The sequence below is a fragment of the Tasmannia lanceolata genome, unplaced genomic scaffold (assembly GCF_043159265.1).
Source record: "Tasmannia lanceolata isolate RefF3 unplaced genomic scaffold, GAP_Taslan_0.1 ptg000015l, whole genome shotgun sequence".
NCBI lineage: Eukaryota > Viridiplantae > Streptophyta > Magnoliopsida > Canellales > Winteraceae > Tasmannia > Tasmannia lanceolata.
In genome coordinates this window covers 21,063,936-21,075,248 of record NW_027518692.1, presented here as the reverse complement: position 1 = coordinate 21,075,248, position 11,313 = coordinate 21,063,936, and the positions used below count along the sequence as shown (strand labels likewise).

At 37.2% G+C, this 11,313-nt stretch overlaps 2 long non-coding RNA genes across 2 annotated transcripts; both read left to right on the top strand.

Annotated features, from left to right (window-relative positions):
- Positions 1 to 1,643: 1,643 nt before the first annotated feature.
- LOC143845439 (uncharacterized) lies at positions 1,644 to 4,771 on the top strand. Its single transcript, XR_013234413.1, has 2 exons — positions 1,644 to 2,532; positions 3,951 to 4,771. It is a non-coding gene; the product is annotated as an uncharacterized LOC143845439 (long non-coding RNA).
- Positions 4,772 to 6,422: 1,651 nt separating this feature from the next.
- On the top strand, positions 6,423 to 11,091 carry LOC143893148 (uncharacterized). The gene is made up of 2 exons (XR_013255729.1): positions 6,423 to 7,679; positions 9,661 to 11,091. It is a non-coding gene; the product is annotated as an uncharacterized LOC143893148 (long non-coding RNA).
- The last annotated feature ends 222 nt before the right edge of the window (positions 11,092 to 11,313 follow it).

Here is an 11,313-nt window from a genome sequence, read left to right as displayed (position 1 = left end):
GGTATTGGAAAACCTGACCCACCAGAACCAAGTTGCAACCCTACATATTCACGTTATGGTAACAATTATTTATGCGAAAGCCTAGATATTAATGAAGGGGAAATGATTTATTAGCTCCTTTTTTCCCCTCGTGTTGTACAGGAGTAGTCATTAATTGCTAGGGAATTTCCCAAAAAGGCATTCCACAGCTGACTTTTGCGTGAGAGAACAGCCACATAGGCTCATTTTAGTAGATTTTGCCTTGTTCATTTTGGGATTTGCTAAGATCCATCGCAAAAGCATTTCGCCGATGGTCTGTTGCATGTCAAACCAACCACCTCGTGAAATAAGACAAGCTGATGAAAAGTGAAAGATAAATAGGTAGGATGAATTCCCCCGTTATTTAGGGCAGTGACAAATTCTCCCCCTTCTAGGATGAATTCCTCCGATATTTTTCAAAATGGACTGTCCAGCCCGCACTATAGGATGATCAAAACCACCCATTGGATGGGCCACAACGTAAATAGGTTGTGCCCCAAAAATCATTTCCAGATGAGGTTGGGATCATCCTATGGTAGGGGTGCAACTCGGGTCACGTTGGGTCGGGTTGAGGCCAAGCCGGACCCCATCCTGAGGAGACATTTACTCAATCCAAACCTAAGTCTCAACCCAATGAGGTTCAAGTGTTCAACCCGATCCAACTTGAACCCAACCTGACTTGAGTTTCACGCTAGCCCAACCCAAGTTTTTAAGCTTACTAAAAATGAAAAAAAATCACAAAAAAGTCGGGTTTCACTTGAGTCGGGTTGCCCAAAAACTATACCTGAGCCCAACTTGAACTCAACCCGGGTTACGAAAACCCAATCTAACCCTACCAGAAAGATACCCTACCCGACCTAACTTTTCTCTGGGTTGGGTTCAACCTGAGTTGCACCCTTAGGACTAAGGGTGTCAATTTTGGCTCGGGCTCGGAAGCTCCCTCGAGCTCGGCTCGAATCCTTAACGAGCCGAGCCCGAGTTAGGCCAGGCTCGGCTCGGCTCGGCTCGTTAAGGCTCGTTAAGAATTTAATATATTTAAATATATATATTATATATTAATATATACATTAAAAGGGTTGCCCATGGAGTGAAAAGGGGGGGCAAAATATGTCACTTCATTTTTGGAACCCCATTTGTTACTAGGACCACCCCCCATAGTGTAAAAAAAGTAGTCAAATTACACTAGTAGGGCTGTCCAGGGAAGATGAGGGGTGTGAACATAATATAACCCGAGCTCGGTAAGGCTCGCGAGCCTGACCGAGCCGAGCCTCACTTGTGAGCTTAACGAGCTGAGCCGAGCCTGGCCAAGCTCGGCTCGGCTCGGCTCTTCTCGTTTACACCCCTACTTAGGACCTATGGAAATGATTTTTGGGGCACAACCCATTTACATTGTGGCCCATCAAATGGACTTTTTGGATCATCTGTACAGTCCATTTTTAAAAATACCGAGTAATTTCATCGGGTGATTTTTTCAATGCCCGGGCAAATAATGCAGCCAACAACTCCTCTGTCAGATTCTCTTCACTCATTACTACTCACTCTCTCTGACAAACACATTTAAAGTAGGGTGCTATTCCAAATAAAGAGTCCAACAACTCCTCACAGAGTCACGCAAAGAACGAAAGGCAATCCATATACCTATATACACCCAAGCTCAGTATATAACTACGGGGCCACGTGCCTATCAAATCGTAGCCATCCGATCAGCAAGCAGATCCAAATTGCAGGTGGGCTCCACGATCCAACTATAATTTGGGAAAGAAAGTTGCTAGCAAAACGGGATCTTGTGCTGTAAAAAAACACGGGATCATTCATTGTGACACGTGCGCAAGAAACAAATAAAGAGAGCGCACATCCCCTCAAATGCCATAAAAAAGCTTGAAATTAGCCAAACCAAGCGGTCCTATTCACCCCTTCTTTATTTATTAGTACCTCATAGGCCCATCCTAACGCTTCAATTTATGGGCCCTTTACTGTTATAAGCCAAAAAGCCATTGAAGGGCTAGGATTGTCCAATAGGAGACCTTATTTATTGGAGTTGTTAACGCAGAAATGCAGCACAGAAAATCAATGTTTTGGATTCTCGAACTGGACCCCATCTATATTTTTGCCCTACTACTATTTTCTAATAAGAAAACTATATATCAGCTCATAATTATACACTGAAATTCAGTGTATAATCTTTGGTCTTTCAGAGAAAATCTACGAAAATTTTGTGGTGGCAATTTCCTGGAAGGTTCCCGAAGGGACATATCTGACCAAAAGTTATCTCCACCACGAGAATGGGATATGCTTTTGCTTTTCATTTACTCTTTTCATGGGACAGCCCCTGTAGTGTATTTATGCCTATGCAGTATGCATGGTGATTTTTTATTACTCTTTTACACTTAGAGGGGGCTGTCTCAAGTAAAATAAAGGGGCAAATATATCATTTCCCTATATATATTCTTCTTCCTTGTTGAAACTCTTTGGTGTTCTTAAGCTTTGGCTTTCATCCTATCTTCCCTGCTCTAGGCAAGTTGTTTTCCACTTCGTTTCCTTTTATTTGGTAATTCTGCTTGTTTCGGTGAATATACATCGAAAACCAGTGTATGGCTTATCTGCACCGTCCAATTACTGCACCGGTTCATTCACCATCCAATTGACAGCCTCTTGATCGGATGATCTATAGACTTTTGAGATCCTTTCAAAATTATGATATTGATCTCCGGCTACAAAAATCCCATCCAAGAGTTGGGTCAATTGATTTGTATAATTGGGTTTGATGGGTCTGTGCAACACTTTGATGGCTATACACCGAGTTTTAATGTATCATTTATGCATGAGATAAAAAAATTTCCATGGAAAATAATATTCCGTAGAAAAAATCCAGGGTCTATCTTAGGTTTGAGATTTTCCTTGAAAACGGGGTAAATTTTCAAATCTATAAATAAATCCTTCAAAATGAGTTTGCAAAACCCTGGAAAGGTTCTTCGTAGCAACTCTCAAACAAAGTAATGCTATCATCATTCCAACATGTGGAATGTGGTCCCACTTGTTTAGACCCTTTAAAAAGGGTAGTGATATATTCGCCCACTATTTTTCCCTGAGCCACCACATAGGGCTGCAACAGGGTCAGGTTGGGTCGGGTTTTTCAAAATCCTAGCCCAACCCTGGATCCCATCTAGTCAGGGCCAAAGAAACCTCAACCCAATGCCCGCCCTGCAGGGCTCAGCGTAGCCCTGGCCTGCCTTGATTGGCCCTGATTGAGTCGGGCTAAGCCGGGCTGCCCTGATTGACCCTAGTGCAAATACCTGTTTAGAGTGCCAAAAATAAAACAACCGCATATCATATAGAACAAAATGATCAATAAACAGAGAAATGCAACAAAATAAAACAATATGAATTCAATAACATGACGGGCAACAGAGACAATAATAATAATATAAAGAAACATCAATCCAAGATAATAGAAAACATTAACAAAAGAAACATGCACAGATGATTCAATTCTTTAATAGAAAACTTAGGGTTGGGCCGGGTCGGGCTGACCCGAGGTATCAACCCTAAATCCGACCCAACCCTGAGTCAGGGCCTAAAAAATGAACCTAGGCCCGCCCTTAGGGTTGAAAAATCTAGCTCAGACCCTGTTCGGGCTCGGGTGGGGTTAGGGCTCACAGGGCCAAACTTGCACCCCTAATATTTATGAGTTATGACTTGTCTTTTGCACTAAGGGGGGTGGCCGGTGAAGGAAAGAGGGTAATTCTATCATTTCCTTTTTAAATGTAAGGATCTTTTGGCCCCCTTCTATTATATGACAAATAGTGAGTCTTTCGAAAATTAGTTGCATATCTTTTTGTTTATATCTAGTATTTTGAAATAAATAAATCCTTGATTTATTGTCTCTTACCTTCACAAGTCCTGAATATATATATATGTGTTTCATTGTGCAGAAGCAAGCTCTGTGAATGCATGCCAGACAATGATCAAGAATGCTCTTGATGTGAAGATAAATTTTGAAAGAGTACAACTCATTGATCTGAATCAAGTGAGACCGAAGAGGTTGTTTGTTTTAAGCATGAATGCAGCATCAATTGAACGCTCTATCAGAAGCATTACAATGCATCACACATTTAAGGATTTGATATATCAAGATTGATGGAACAGGTGACATAGGAAATTTAAAAATCACACAAAATTTAAACAGAATAAATGCATGATGTTATTAGGGATATTTAGAAATGCATAATATTGCTCGGGCGGAAACATAACGATGCAATGTGTGATTTAGAAGATATCTCAAAAAGAACATATATAGATGCATGACTTGATTCAAGATATATGTTCATTATAAAAATTAAAATTGCATGACATCATGCGATATTAAGTTATCTAAATATATTGAAAACAACGCATGACATTATTCGATAAAAATGCATGACATTATTTGAGATTAACATATTTGAAAAAAAAAATCTAGAAAGAGATGAATATAAGATTGCAAAATGTGGTTGTAGAGATGTATTTAAGAAAATGGATTGTGAGATATTACTTATAAAAGCAAGCAATGTGTAGGATGTGATAAAGGCAGGAGAGATTTTTCCTAAATAACATTTGTTACTAAGAGCTCGATGTCACTTCATGTTAGAGAGCTGCCTATGTAATTTATCCCCGGGTATGCGTGGGTTTGTTTTTGTAATTTTTGTTTCTGAATAAATACAATCTTATTGTTTATTCTTCAAAGCAAAAAAGACCATGCGATGACCTTTGTATTTTTGTTTTGTCTTTGGTAAAATGATATTCTCTTTTCAAATAATTGAATTCATACATACATTATACTTTAGAAGTCTAATAAATTTCTTAATTAATTAGACTTCTAATGTCTACATAATCAAAGAGGTACCCTCATGGCAGAAAGAGTTTTTCCATTTCTCATGATAGCATAGAGCTTTTGGCAAGTGCCATGATCTATGGTTTTGTTGCAAGTAATACCCTTCTCAACCAGAACCATGATACTCCATCTTAATTTGCTTCTAAAAAGCTGAGTCAGAGGATGATAGACGTCCTATAACATTAGGGGTTAACATGGCTCTTGAGATCTTGTGTTATACGTCTTATCTTTGCTCTCTTGGTTTGTATCCCTATTCTTGGTTTGTATCCCTATTCTTGTGATAGGATTAATGTTGTATTTGTTAATACCTTTCACATTTTAATAAACCGTTCTCCTAATCCCAGCTTACCTATCAAATAAAGAAAAAGTAATGGTCTGAATGACAAAGAAACCTTACATAATGTTAAATTTTCAAATAAATATCATCATTGCAAAAGCCATTACTGGTGGCCAAGGAATATGCCGAAGCTCAGTGTATTTATTTTGGTGAGTATATATCGAAGCTCAGTGTACAGTTTATCTGCACCGTCTAATCATTGTATGGGCTGGTTGATCAAAACCATCCAGTTGGCGGCTACTAATAGGATGATCATGGGCGTTAGATCAATAGACTATTGAGAATTTGAGATCCTTCCAAAGGTATGAAATTGATCTGCTGTTACAAAAATCCCATCCAAGAGGTGGGTCTGTACAATATTAGATGGTTGAGATGGTATACATCGAGTTTTGGTGTAACATTTATGCATGAGACGGTCTATGCTTAGGGCCATTTTGATGTAGGGAAAATAAAATTTTGTACAAAGAAATTACGAGGGCCTAGCAAGGTTGCAAATTTTTAGGAAGATTAAGGAAATTTTTTATTTTGGAGGAAAACGCCATGGAAAATGAGTTACCCAAAAACTCATTTTCATGGGAAATAGCCGGTGGATACATCCCATGGTTTTAAATTTCGGCCAAAATCTGAGATCTTAGGTTTTGGTTGAGACTGAAACCGAAATCAGTAATACCCGAAACAGTAGTTTATTTTCGGCTGAAATCTCATTTATCTCAAAATTTTGTCTTTAATTATTTAACTCACCGGCTATTTCAACTCAAAAATCTCGATTTTTGATAATTATTTAATATTTTCGCAAGACCATTAATGGGCCGGTTTGGATTACAAGCAAAACATTTCTAGTGGTTTTTTTTTCTTGAGAATTTTTCTTCCTTTTATCATTTGGAGGGAAAAAATATGTATATGCGTGAGGGATTTGCTAGCTTCTATGCATTTCGCGGACAGGCTCTTGCATGTGAGTATGGTTTTAAATTTCGACCGAAATTCAAAATTTTGAATTTCAGTGGGGACCGAAACCGAAATTTGGTGAAATTTTGAATTTTGGCCTTTACCAAATTTCGGCCAAAATTTTGGAATTTATGTCCAAAATTCTCCTTTAAAAAAAAATAAAAAAATGTTAAGAAATTTCAGAATTTCAGTCGAAATTCAAAATTTCAGGATCCGGTACCGAAACCGAAGTTTTAAACCATGCATGTGAGACCAAGCACACAGGCTCACTTTTCAATAACTTTTTTCTTCATTAACGAGGTGGGTGGTATGACATGCAACATCCACACGAAATGCCTTCTAAGATGGAAGCTAGCTAATCCCGCGTAATCCGGTGAGATATTATCAAGAGGAAAAATTGCCATTGGGGACATCAAAATACGAGAATTGCCAACTGGGGACACACTTTTGAAAAATTATTAAAGAGGGTTGATAACCCCCTTTTGAGAGTTTGATAACTCTTGTTAGAGACTTGATAACCCCCATTTCGTCCCCTCTTAACAATTTTTCAAAAGTACGTCCCAAGCAGGAAATTCTCATATTTTGATGTCCCCAGTTAGAAACTTTCCTTATCATGATATGAAGGCCCCTCCAAGTAAAAATTGAATAGATTTGGTTCAAGTCACATCTCATTTTGTGTGTAAAAATAGTTTTAAATCACTATCATTCTATCCATCCTGGCATCCTTCAGAGTAGTGCGTATTTTAAGCCGGCGTAGGTTAGTATGAATCGGAATCTTTCTTTCTATTGGGAAGTGTACTAGATGAAAAGAGCCAACAACTCCTCTGACAGATTCTAACATATCTTGTTACTCACGCTGTCACGCACAGAATAAAAGGCTACCCATCGATATATACCCAATAAAGGTATATAACTAGGCATATCAAATCGTAGCCATCCAATCAGCATGTATATCAGAATTACATGTGTGATCCACGATCCATTACCACAGGCCATCCAAACCCTTGATTTTGTGGGACCTCTACTGTGATGAGCCAAAACTCATTTAAGGGCTAGGATTTTCCGATGGGATCCATGGTTTGATTCTCGAACAGGTGGACCCTATCTCCAGTATTTTTCTAAAAAAAAACTATATATTAGCCCATATTATACATTGAAAATCCATGTATAATCTTGGTCTTCAGATAAAAGGTACGAAATTTTCTTGGTGGCAATTTCCTGGAAGGTTCCTGAGGGAACATATCTTATCAAAAGATACTCTTTTGCTTTCCTTTTACTGTCATATATTCGCCCCTTTTTTATACTTTAAACAGCCCCATCTAGTGCATTTATTACTACTCTTTTACACTAGAGGGGGCTGTCCCAAGTAAGAAAAATGGTTGAATATATCTTTTCTCTTTGTATCTACTTTTCCCAAGTTCAGCTCTATATATTGTTTCTCCCTTTGAAGGAACTCAATGTCTTTGGTGGTCTTAATCTTTGCCCTGCATTCAATCTTCCTCTCTTTAGGTATGCTTTTTTTCTATTTCTTCTCTTATATTTAGTAACTCTTTGTTTTAGTAAGTCTACATCAAAGCTCAGTGTATGGTTTGCATCTAGACCGTTAGATCAATAGACTTTTGAGAGTATGATATTGATCTGCGGTTACAAAAACCCCATCCAAGGATTGGGTCAATTGATTGGACACTTGGGTTTGATGGGTCTGTTCAACACTTAATGATTCAGATGATTATACACTGAGTTTTGGTGTATCATTTATGCATGAGACGATCTATGTTTTGACGTTATTTTTATCTAAAAAGGAAAAAAAATTATGGAATTTTTTTCCATGGAAACTGATATTCCATAGGAAAAAATCCAGGGTCTATTGGGTTTGCAGTTTTCCTTGAAAACGGGGAAAAGTTTAGATTCTGGAAAAAAATCCTTGAAAAATGAGTTTGCAAAACACTGGAAACATCATTTTCCATGAAGTTTTGATGGATAATGAAGGGAAAATAAAGTTCTGTAGAAAGAAATATTCCAGGAACTAATGAGGTCAAAAATTTCATATTAAACTCATTTTTCATGGAATATTTTTTCCAAGTTAAACTCTCGCTGCATCTAATTTATCTAAAGTAGAACCAGGGGATTATTACGCTGGCTTCTTACAACTGTGTGTGTCCTAGAAGATTGAGTTCCAGACGCACTTAGGTTTTTATCCTTGTTATTCGGCTGTTAGGGAACAACATGGACACATAGAGTAACCACAGGATGTGTTATCATCTATGCTAACACACGTGCGTACTTAACAGTGACATTTTTTTTTTAAAGCAGTTCTCCATGGCTGATATAGACACCCATGAAATTGTGCATGGCACGCAACTTCAGTTGTCTCATATAAACTGTAAAAGCAAATCAAACAAGAGTGACTCGGTGCAAAAGTGATAAATTTTTTTGGTGTCAATACCCATAGACTTTGTGTTATGTATAAGGCCAAACAAAGTGGGCCTCATCTTTGATGGATCTAGGCCGTCCATATGATAGGCCCCACATTAGATTTCACACATCCCCAAGGGCTTGTGGTAAATTTTGTCGTCATCCCATCACGATAGAAAGTGGGCCCACTTGTTTTGACCCTTTAAAAATCCAAGTGATATATTCGCTCACTATCCGCCTCCCCGGGGAAGAAAAGGGGCCGAACCATACTTTTGAGGCACCCCTTCAAGTCCCTGAAGTGGCACCTCAAAAGTACCTCCCTTGATTTGTTTTTATCCAACAGCAGCCTCTTAAAAGATTGCTTAAGATTGGATTAAATATCAAGGGATACCGTTTTGACGGTACTTGACCGGTCGACCTATAATTTCTTTTATATATATATATATATATATATATATATATATATATATATATATATATATATAGATAGAGAGAGAAGAGAAGAGAAGGTATCCATGGAGTAAATAACTTATCTACTTCCTACTTAAAATAACAGTTGGGGTCACATTATTTGGGTGATCCAAAGCATTCATTTGATGGGCCCTCACATAGATAGGGTATGCTCAAAACATAGATAGGGTATGTTTTGGATGATCCAAAACATTCATTTGATGGGCCTTTCTAGAATCCATCCCTTTAAGCCATTTTGTGGATATGGTCTGTTGCATCTGAAAGCAGCCACATAGCTCACTTTTCAATATATATATATTGAGAGAGAGAGAGAGAAGAGTTTTTGCACACTAGCTCAAAATACTTTGGTGGCCACATTGTTTGGGTGGTGATGAAGATGATGAGATTGTGTGTGTGTGTGTGTGAGAGAGAGAGAGAGCTCTTATCGTTATCAGAAGATGGTGATGATAAATAGTCAGTCTCAACTCAACACAGCATTTGTCCCAAACTATTATTTGCATATCTTTTGTTTATGTCATGTATTTTGAAAAAAAAAATATTTTTTTTACTCTTTACCTTCACAATTCGTAAATATTTATTTGTTTATTTGTGTTTAATTATGCAGAAGTAGACTTTGAAAACATTCTCTGGATCTGAATGCATGCGAAAAAATGATCGAGAATGCTCTTAATGTGAGAAAGTTTGAAAGAGGGTAGGTCATTGATCTAAATCAAGTGGTTGTCTATTTAAGTATGGATGCAGCATTAATTGAACGTTATCTCAGAACCATTACAATGATTCACATATTTATGGATTTGATTGGTAAGATTAATGGAACAGGTGATATAGGAAATAAAAAAATCACACCTAATTTAAATAACGTCCATGGAGTTTTGTTTGGAGAAACAGCATGGAAGTTGTTTTGTGCATAAACAAAAACAAGTAAAGATGCATGATGTTAACCGAGATATTTAAAAATGCATAATACTCTTTGAGTGGAAAAGTGACGATGCACAGTGTGATTTAGAAGATACCTCAAAAATAAGAAATACAAATGTTTGACTTGATTTGGGATGTATTTTCAAATAAAAATAAAAAATGCATGATGTTGTTAGAGATAAAATATATGCCCGTAGGTTTTTAGGGTTTATCCTGCAAAAGCAATAAAGAGCAGAAATGAGTTATTCCTCTGAAAGAGTGTTGGATCTAGTTTCAAACTTAGATCTGATCAGTAATCTATCACGGGATGTCATAGAGACAATCATCATGCATTTACCGATCAAGGAAGCTACGAGGAATATCTTCTTATCCAAAAAATGGAGGCCCTTCTAGTATGCAAATAAAGTGGCACTGAACATGCTGGAAACTATTGGAAAGCAGAAGTACACATGGACTAATCTATCACAGGATGACATAGAGACAATCATCATGCATTTACCGATCAAGGAAGCTGCGAGGAATATCTTCTTATCCAAAAAATGGAGGCCCTTCTAGTATGCAAATAAAGTGGCACTGAACATGCTGGAAACTATTGGAAAGCAGAAGTACACATGGACTAATCTATCACAGGATGTCATAGAGACAATCATCGTGCATTTGCCGATCAAGGAAGCCGCGAGGAATATCTTCTTATCCAAAAAATGGAGGTCTTTCTAGTATGCAAATAAAGTGGCACTAAACATGCTGGAAACTATTGGAAAGCAGAAATACACATGGACTAGATTTTGAATGGACTAGATGTTGAATCACCTTTGAAGTGTGAATTTGATTTATTTGTAAGTGCGAAAGCAAAATTGGATTGAATTGATGTTTTTAAGAAAAAAAGGGGACAATGGGAGATGATTTTTAATAGACAAACAATGTATATGATGTGAGAACGCGTCAGAGATTTTTCCTAAATAACATCTGTTATTAAGAACTTGATGTTTTCTTTTGGTAAGTAATAGCATATTAGAGAGAAATGTCTAGAAAAGATGTAATTTTCCCTTGGGCATGCCCAGGTTTATTTTTGTAATTTTTTATTTCTGAGTAAATGCTATCTTATTTTCCTAAATAAGTGATGACCTTTATATCCTTGTTTTGTCAATTGATAAAAAGACAATCTTTACAAATGATTGAATTCAAATATATACATTTCTACATAAGTAATCTAATAAAATTCTTAATTAATTAGACTTCTAATCTCTACATAATCAATATCTCCTAAGAGTGATTAGTAGTATAATTCATCCCTATTGCGAAGGTAATGTTTGTGGAGGATGCCTATGATGTTTGGAGA